Raw genomic sequence first — 9,603 nt, 5'->3', positions numbered from 1 at the left:
TTACCTCTTCAAGTACCACAATAATGACCAACATTAAAATATAGTAAGGTGGTAGATCCAAATGTGGCAAATTTTTATTCCTAATAAATGCACCTGTATTTATTCTAAGCTGCTGTACCATTATGCACAGTTTGAACATTAACAATACGCTTACACATAATTAAAAAAAAAGTAATGAAGTTGTGTTCCGACTCTTTGTTCTTGAAATCAGACACACTTTAGGGCAGGGGTGTCCAAGTTCGGTCCTCGAGAGCCCCTATCCAGCCTGTTTTCCATGTTTCTCTCCACTAACACACCTGATTCATGATCGGGATCGTTATCAGGCTTCTGGGAAGCTTGCTGATTAGCTGATCATTAGATTCAGCTGTGTTGAAGGTTCGAGGACCGAACTTGGAGACCCCTGCTTTATGTTGGTAAGTAATCCATCTCTTTAGGTACCTGCAGGAAAATGAATTTTCACAAGAGACTTATGAGTGACAGAACGAGAGGCAATCACGGCCATAGATGTGCACTGCGCAGGTAGCTTGGATGATATCGCCCACCTAGAAGTGACTGGAGTTGACGTGTTGCGCAGCCTCAGTGTATTCTGACAGTGCCTGTATACAGCCTCCACCAGGATGCCACATAGGGCGATAATGATGCTGCTGAATGTAATTACTGTAATTCCGGCTGCTGTAATGACTCAAATCACTTGCATCCTCTTTGCTTTTGAGACACGCGTTAGCGCCCCCTCGGCCGGGGTCTCCGAAATACAGTCAAGTGGTAGACATGAAAAGGGGTAGAAACGGCTCTACTTTTGCAACCGACAGCCTTTGAATGCAGTCGCTGCTCCTTAGAGGGTGGAGAGAGTCCCTGAAAGAAGTGACTGGCTTGCTGCAGCTGCAGGAAACGGCTTATAAGAGGGGACATTAAAAGGCCGCTGATTTTTCCTTATTGAATCTGACTGGGTGTTTATTGGTGGAGAGGCTTGGTGGTGCCTTGCCGGTGTATGTGATTTAAGAGCAGGAATCAACGTGGGCTGCTTTTGTCCTCATCCAATTCACAGTGTACATCTTTTTCCTGCTCCAGGAGGCTGATCAACATATTCATTTACATCTACATGTGCTCTTTAGTGTCAACCTGTTATTCCTCCAACATACTCCTGTCCGCCATCGCTTCATGTCTTCTCGACCGGGGGTTTGAGTCCATGGAGAGATGTCTCCAAGGACCCCCTCATACATCAACTAACAGGTGCACCTCTAAATGATATAGGAATGAAGAACTTCCCTGTTTACATTTAATCGCTAAGGGTCTTAACACTATGGCCGAAATTACAAACATTTTAATAATGATCCATATATGAACGTCAACAATGATCTGGCCCATTCACCCATTATACAAATCAAATGTGTCTCTTTAGCACAAAAAAACTCACCCTTGCAAGAGAGTTTGGTCCACGGACCACCATTTGGTTATAATTATGACACCACCTCAATTTTCCAAATACTCTACACAGTAATAAGTAATAATTCAGCATTGTTGATATAATGTATAAGTGCAAAAAGAATTTAAAATCACCAGCAAACAAACTCTTCTATTGAACAGACTTACCAGTCAGAAAAATAACATGTTTTCACTGTAATTACCTCCGCCCGTTAGAACCTTTTGTTCGCACACAGGGACATACTAAATTACTGAGCCCATTTCATTTGTGTTGCTACCTAAAATAGCAGCACCGAATTACGTGAACTGTTTTTCCAATTAATTAATGCGAGGAGTCTTTTACAGCAGAATTGGATATGATCGGGTTATCTGGTTTATTAATTACCTAATGTTAAAAAACTAACAGCAATGTGCAAAAATAATTTGTACAAAAAAGTGTAAGAGAAAATAGTTTAGACATGTACAAAAAAATCAAACAGACAATTGCCACAGTTTGGCTGTAGCCCCTCGTGCTAGCTAGCTAGCTAGCTCCCTAGCTAGCTACCCGGGTCCTTGTTTACTTGCTAGGGCACTAGTTAGCATGGGGGGGCTAAAGCCAAATTGTGGCAGGGTTTTTACTTTCTGGACCTGTATTTGCTATCTCTGATTACGTTTTTTTTTTTAGAATGGATTGTCCAAATGACTCTTTCCATTTAATAGTCAAGCAATGAAAATGTCTGTATGTACAGTGGTGCTGGCAATAGTTTTGTGATTGACTTTTTTTTCCCAGCCCTAACATCAATATTGATGCAACTGAACAGATTTACTTACAGTAAAAGAAACAAAATGGTTTAAAAAATATTTTAAAGTTGAATAATTAGAAATGTGAAAAAGTGTTACTTGAAAATAAATAAAAATAAACAACATTAATGGCTCTTGGGGCTCCTGGTGTTCACATGGCCCGAAGCAGGCGTTTAGCTTTGACCAGCTTTGAAGAGGTGGTCTGTGTTTTATTGTTGTTGTTTAACATCCTTCCTCTGAAAAAAAGTTTGAAAATGAAGCTGAGAATTCAGGCACACAGTTGTGCTAGTTCTAGTGTCAACAGGTCATCCAGTGTTTGGATAAATTTTCTTTGGCATCGATAACCTTTCACAAGACCCTCCGCTGTGATGCCAGAAATCAAGAAGCTCCTCATTGGCCTCTCTAAGCTCATGCTCGTCTTCATCTTCCTTTTTGTTTGCTCCTTCTGCCCACTAGTTAACAGGGGCAAAGCGTTGTCGAGTGAGTCACACTCACCTAATGTGTATTTACGCTTCAAACCATTACAGGATTTAGCGAAAATGTGAATTCTTTTTTTATTTCCGCAACCCTGTCGTTTTTTTCCCCAAACATTGTGGAAAATCGCATTAATTACTGTAAACATGTATTGAATAATAGAATATTACTGTATTTTTCACTTTTTTTTTTTTTACTGTATATTAATTATAGTTACTGTATTCTAAGCAGCTTTAATTTATAGAAAATTGTACAACAAAAATTACCTGTATTTATATACAGTAATTAATTGTAAAAAATAAAAATTACAGTAATATGCTGTATTAATTTATTTATTTATTTTTTTTACAGTAATTAACTGAGATTTTATTAATAAAACGCTGGTAATTTATGTACTGTAAATTCTTTACAGTGAATGTTAGTCCACTTCATTAGTTTTTCCCACAGGAAATAAATGTAGGTCAAACAATCATAAAGCATTTATTAACTGCAGGCACAACTGTCATACAAATGTAACCAGAACTTAAGTGCTGTTTAGAGTAATGTTGAAAACACTAAGGGCCGTTCCAAATGTGGGAAATTGCCAAGCAGCTCAATTTGCATGTTGTGAGAGGGTTTATGATCAAATAGATTAATTTTGCGCATGCAATGTGATTTATCAAACCTAATGTAAACTTACAATATGATTCTTCAGCTTTAAGAATTATTACTGCTATTGTGCATGCACAGTAGCTCCACATTTTGTGAGTTTTTTTTCTTCCTTTTTCTAGTTCATCCGCTTCGGCACTTTTTTCTGCTTTTCCATGAGAGGTTCAAAAAGTGATTTTCGAGTTTCCTTTCAGTAATAAGGCAGACTCTGCTGGCAGTAGCACATCTGCGTTGAAGTGATGTCACGCAAACTCATCAGCCATAAACCTCTGCCACTGCTCGCCCACTGCTGACAGTCACCTCTCCTCTCCATTAGAACTCACGGCGCGTTGTGAAATGTGACAGGGCACAGGTCTGTATGACTAATGCATAACCCCCCACACGGAAAACCCATTTAGAGTTTTTTTTTTATATGCAATGAGAAGCAGGCACAGGCGAGAACTTTCTAAGGGTTATTTGCGACAGAGACAGAAAGACCTTTGAGTGTTAGGGGTCAGGTCATGCGTTTCCAAACGGCGTCTAGAACAGCATTGGCAGAGAGGACAGAGTTTGAACAGGGAGGCATGATGGTCTGGTCACGGTTGAGAGGATTGAGAGCACCTGTGAAGAAATAGAAAAGTAGGCACTGTGTGGAAGGGCACGAAGGTAAGAAGGATGCTGCAACATTTTTGACCCATCAAATAACAGTTGAGGAAAGGGAAAATGTAGTTTTAATATGCACAAACACCAATTTCTGAAATTTTTATGAGTCTGATTGACTTTTATAGCTTACATCCATTTTCGATGGTGCTCGTTTTATATATATAATTTTAATTAATTAACGGACCAGAATAACTATAAATAAGAAAATTGGGTCAAATTGACCCAAGTAGTTGATCGGTCCGTTTTTTTTTTGTTTGTTTGTTTTTTACCCCAATTGGTTTATTTTTTTTTTGGACCCAACTGTTTTTAGAGTGTAATACTGGACCATAGCAACTGCATAGCAGCTGACATCATCATCATAAGGGACATGTACTGAACCATATAAACACAATGACCCCATGACCCAATCCAAAACAAAGTCATAACAATTTGCACATGAACAACTACGGACAATTTTGATAATTGACCATGTTCTCCCAGTGCTTTCATAGGTTGTCTCCGGGTCCTACGATTTGCTCCCATTTTCTAACACTAGTTCACATAATTGAAGACTCTCTAAATTGCTCATTTGTGTGAATGCGTATCTGAATGGTAGTTTGTCTATATGTGCATTGCAATTGACTGGCGACCACTCCGGGGTGTACGACTCTACTCACCAAAAGTCAGCTGGATTGGTGCCCTCTTTCCCACCACCCGAATGGGGCCAAGTGGTATGGAAAATAGCTGGACAGCACGAATCAGTATGGCACATAACAGATGCCACATTACTTAATGTTTTTCTTCGTAACAACAATAAATTATTAATCCTTCATCTTGTACTTACACCCTCAAACCAAAAACTCTCATTACATTTCTCGTTCAAAGTGTCTGAGGCATGAAAAGCAGATTAACACCCAATCATTCAGAGTAGTTAATCACACTGATGGCCGACCTGAGTCAACACTGAATTATTGCAAAGCCTGCGCTGGGGCGACAATCAACTATTGTTTCAGCTGCCTGTCGGTTCTGATTATGTTGCCGCTGGAGACCGGTGGCGGCCTCTTTGCTCGCTTGACACACCTGGCGTCTAACTGCCAGGCGGCAGTCTGGGGGGAGGAGCACAAGCTGCTCGGGGTCATCACGGGGCCAGTCACCACCCGCATGCAACTAAAACCGTTTTGGGATCTGACAGGATTCGAAACCAAAAATGACAGACAATAAATCACAAGAAATAATTTTGCAGATCACACAGACATTCACACATGCATAATTTTGAATGTGGCCAAAGCCAATGTATGCTAAAAAAAATTATTTTATTTATTTATTATTTTTTTTAACAACAAAGGATGTACCTTTTGTGTGTCTATTGCTGGTGACATATTGACAGGCAGAACAATGAAATGCTCTTCCCCAAGATGACAGAAGGTACAATTAGCCTGTGTATCCACGTGCCGCCATTGATACAATAGAACAATAGCATTGTTTTCTACTAAACAAGACAGGGTTTCACACTGTCAGTAAATTGAGATAAGATCGCCATTATTTCAGTTGATATACTGTACTTTTTGTAACGTTTGGTGGTGTGCTGTAAAATGTTTATATTGCACAATGTTGCCAAGATGGCAGAGTGACAATTTGGTGGCAGAAAGTTGGTTTAGACTTACAGGGTTAGGGATTAAGGTTAGGACGCAGGCAGCGTTATTCTGAGCTCTGTGACATGTGAAGTGGATGTCAGACATTGGGGGGTTTCCATTTTGCAGAAATTAGCGTTTGAATATAGCTAAGTTTCATCATTAGTCACAAATCTATATAGAATATTGAGTAATTGAGCTTTTTTTTTTTCCCCCAACATGGCCATGGTCGATCTCCTTTGCTCTGCTGCCACCTACTGGCCGTTTGAGAAATAACTATTTCTTCAACTGTTTTTTGCAGTTGAGATGCTACATCATATGCTCTAGCATAAAAAAACAAACCAAAACATAAAAAACGTATTAATACGTCTTTGGGACACTTAAAACACTTAAAACGTATTTATATGTTTTAGGGAGCAAATCAGTTAATTGATTACTGAAATAATCATCAATGTATTATATTTTACATCCAGTGCTCATCATATATGAGTAGTACACCCCCTTCGAAAAATGTATCATTAAATATCTCAATGAACATAAGAACAATTTACAAAATTTTGACAAAATGTTTTCTGCAGAATATGCGCTTAACTCACAACATAAAAGTAAGGTTGTAATAGAATGCATAGATTACAAAATCTTCAGTTGAATCAAATTAATGCATCCCATAACAAAAACGACTACTTCTAGCATTTTTTATGACCTCCATGACTGTTATGGATAGCAACATGTCTGCATGCCTGTCTTTTTCTCAGGGTTTACTTATTTGTGCAAAATATACTTTAATAAATTTGAAAAAATGTCAACTACTTTTTAGGGGGTACTAATTATCAAATCGTGTTTGCAATCAATGCAGTGCAATGGAGGATTGTTTTCAACAATGTAAACAGTCCAAATAATGAAAACCTTTTGAATTCACTGAGATTATGAGACACGTCATTCGCATAAACAGTTTGAAAGTGAAAGTAAAGGAGACGCTGATCATGTTTCTCTGCATACAGGTGAGCAACTGATCAGGTTAGGTCCTCCATATTCATGCAAGAATCACCTAGAATACAAAACGTCAATTATATTAATCATCTTAAATACACATAATTGGACTCATTTGCTGCCATTATGAAATCACATATAATGGGGCACTTAAATAACTCTGTGTGAGTGTGTTATGAAGGATGAAAGGAGTCACACTATTCTGTTTGATGACCTTTCTGAGAAGAAGAGTGTATCGGAAATCTCAACAGATCTGTTTGCTTTCTAAATGATTTGTATAAACAGCAAGCAGGAAAAATAACCACCAAACCAGCAAATCATCAAAACCTGAAGTAACCACAAGCCCAGTCAAGAGTTAAATTATTACAAATTTGCTGCACTATGACATCATAAAATATCTCCATCGTCACCTCCAATGTGGCCATTCAAAAGGCCAATAAATCACGATGTATTTTCAGGAATATGAGAAATACTGAACTTTTATTATTTGTAACATTTTCTTACAGTGTTGTACCTTTTAATGTTTTTACTGGAGTCACCTTGTCTTTTTGACATCCTCATTGTTTGAGAATTTACTGTAACAAAGCCTTGTGACAAAAGAGCGAGCAGGTGTTGCCTACGTCAGTAACATGAATTTTGGCAAAAACATTTTCACAGTAGATCCCGCCAGAAAGGAAACAAACGCCAGCTTCCTCCAAACACGTTTCATTTTTTTATTTTTTTTAGTTTTTATGTATCCTTTTTTTTATTATTTATTTATTTATTTTTTTATTTTATTTTTTTACCTCCGGTTTCTGTCGTGACCAAGGGTCATGGATGAGTTTGTCTTGTTTTGTTCCTTTTCAGGACCAGCCCCTTTAATCACACACAATTACGCACAAAAAGCGAAACCCAAATGATGCATTAAATTACTAACAGGGAGGAAACATACTGTATACAGTGGACATGTTTTCTTGCAGGTCTCACGCGCCCTCAACACACCAAAGACAGTGTCACATTTCATGAGCGGAGCTAACATAATTTTTTTTTGCCGGATTTGAGACGACAATTGCGATTAACTATTATTTCTGGGAAGAAAACACAACTATGCTAGTGCAATTATTATATGATGAAATTTTGCATTGGATGAGGCAACTCGTCACAAGTCAGATCAGTTTGCTTGTGATTTAGTGATGAAATAAAAGCGTAATATTGGTTAGTTATCATTTTTATATTCACTTAAAGGGCACATAGGGCGCATATTATGGAAAACATGCGCTTTGTTTATGTTTGTATAGTTGGGTCTTAGCCTATGGATTTAAACCACCAAATACATCTTATGTTATTTAGTTAAGTTAGCAAGCAGTGGGTTAAACATCTCTGGAGGGAGTCTCTGAGTCTTTAAATTTCTGCGCCAATTTATGGCGCCATAAAAAGCTGCTAGGTTTGGTATCATAACATAACAACATAACATAGCAATTATGCTAACTGATCTCCATTTACATAATCAACGGGAGTCTATTAATCTATTGTATCATCTTATTTATCTCAGGTGTCAAATAACTCACTTTGCGTGGTATGCTCTTAATTATTTGCACATTAAAACAACGTCAATCAAAAAGAAGAAGGAAAAAAAAAAAACACGCCAAATTGGATTTCTCAAGTACGTTGCCTTTAAATACGAACGATGACAGACTGCAGACGGGCCACGTCGTACAAACACACAGATGGACGGAGAGATTTGTGTCCTTTGCAGTCAAAGCATGTTGCTTTTTTTAGGTCAGACTCTCCTTGTTGTTGACAGTTTTTTGGCGGTGCCACTTCGGCAGGAGATGTAATAAATGTAGCTTAAAAAGTGTGATCCAGATGACGCAGGAAGACCATTTCTTTATCCAAGCAGTGCATTATGGAAAGTTGTTTTTGTTTTTTAATTTCAAAATTAATCATTTGCTTCCTCCAAACATTACATCGTATATTGTTTTTTAAGACGAATGTTTCGAGCAAAAAAATGTCAGCATCAAAGTCTTGAGTATTTTTTTAAGGGGGGGGGGGTTATTATTTTTTAATTTTTGTTTTTAAACAGTTGTATTCCTTCTTTTTCTTTTTTTTTAAGAATATGTTTTTCTGTTTTGGGATTTTTTTCCCCTTCTTTTGTGGAATAATTTTCTTTTGTTTTGTTTTTTGGAATTAATTTTCTTCTGTTTTTCGGCGTCATTGTTTATTCTATTTTTCGCAATATATTTTTTTCTTTTAAATCTTTTATGGATTTTTTTTCCCTGTTGTATGGAATATTATTTCTGCTTTTGCAACATCTTTGGGAATATTGTCTCCTCTTCTTGTCCTCGCCGTCAAGCGCCCGCTCCACCGCCACCACCACCACCGCCTATCATGATAGGTTACTGTTAGAGTGCAGTGACTCTGTTCTAATTGGCAGGTTCCCATTGCACCTTGGCCTGATTGTGTGCAATGTGTAATGCATGAGGGGGCTACCTGCTTTGGATTCCAACAAGCAATGGCACTGCCAGCCACTTAATTGCTTTAGTCCTTGTTCCTCCAGCTGCTTGTTTGGCCATGAATGCTAAATGTCCGTCAATGAATTTGTGTGTGCGCGTATATGGACCAAAATCGTCACTGATGATGTTGATAAAATGTTATCACAATAGTAACGTATTTGTTTCTTGTTTGGACCCTTCCAAAGCAAGATTTTACAGTACAGATTTCTTCATGAGAGGCGATGACGATGTTACGTATTCATGTAAAGATGCAAAGAGTGTAAAAAATGTGCAATGTATTGCGGCGCTGGGTTGCGCCTTCAGAGTAAAGGCAGAGTACAAAGGCGAGGATTTGCATGAATCACCAGCATAAAAGATTCATTTGATAGCGGCAGGCTTACGGAGGGGTGGATCAGAGTAGTGGAAGCGGGCTGACAAAATGGAGCTCGTTTCAAATGCCGCTCGGGTGTTTTCCCACTGATCCATATTGTATTTATTCTCAGGTTTGGAACACGAGTACTCTCTGCTTCTCAGTTCTTTAGCCAGCTGCGATGACACCAAGCCTC

At 38.3% G+C, this 9,603-nt stretch overlaps 1 protein-coding gene and 1 long non-coding RNA gene across 2 annotated transcripts in view; one reads left to right on the top strand and one right to left on the bottom strand.

The window, feature by feature from the left end:
• The first annotated feature begins 314 nt into the window (after positions 1-314).
• The window catches only part of simc1 (SUMO interacting motifs containing 1), a 60,197-nt gene continuing 50,908 nt past the window's right edge, over positions 315-9,603 (top strand). Inside the window, exons 1-2 of the mRNA XM_077531679.1 lie at positions 315-413; positions 1,113-1,230. The gene's annotated coding sequence lies outside the window, so the exon portion shown is untranslated. The remainder of the gene's footprint in view (positions 414-1,112; positions 1,231-9,603) is intronic.
• Positions 3,754-5,194, bottom strand: LOC144025530 (uncharacterized). The gene is made up of 2 exons (XR_013284903.1): positions 4,623-5,194; positions 3,754-3,924 (listed from the first exon to the last, which is right to left on the bottom strand). It is a non-coding gene; the product is annotated as an uncharacterized LOC144025530 (long non-coding RNA).

This window comes from Festucalex cinctus, chromosome 9, assembly GCF_051991245.1.
Source record: "Festucalex cinctus isolate MCC-2025b chromosome 9, RoL_Fcin_1.0, whole genome shotgun sequence".
NCBI classification, from domain to species: domain Eukaryota; kingdom Metazoa; phylum Chordata; class Actinopteri; order Syngnathiformes; family Syngnathidae; genus Festucalex; species Festucalex cinctus.
This window is presented reverse-complemented; position numbering and strand designations above follow the sequence as displayed.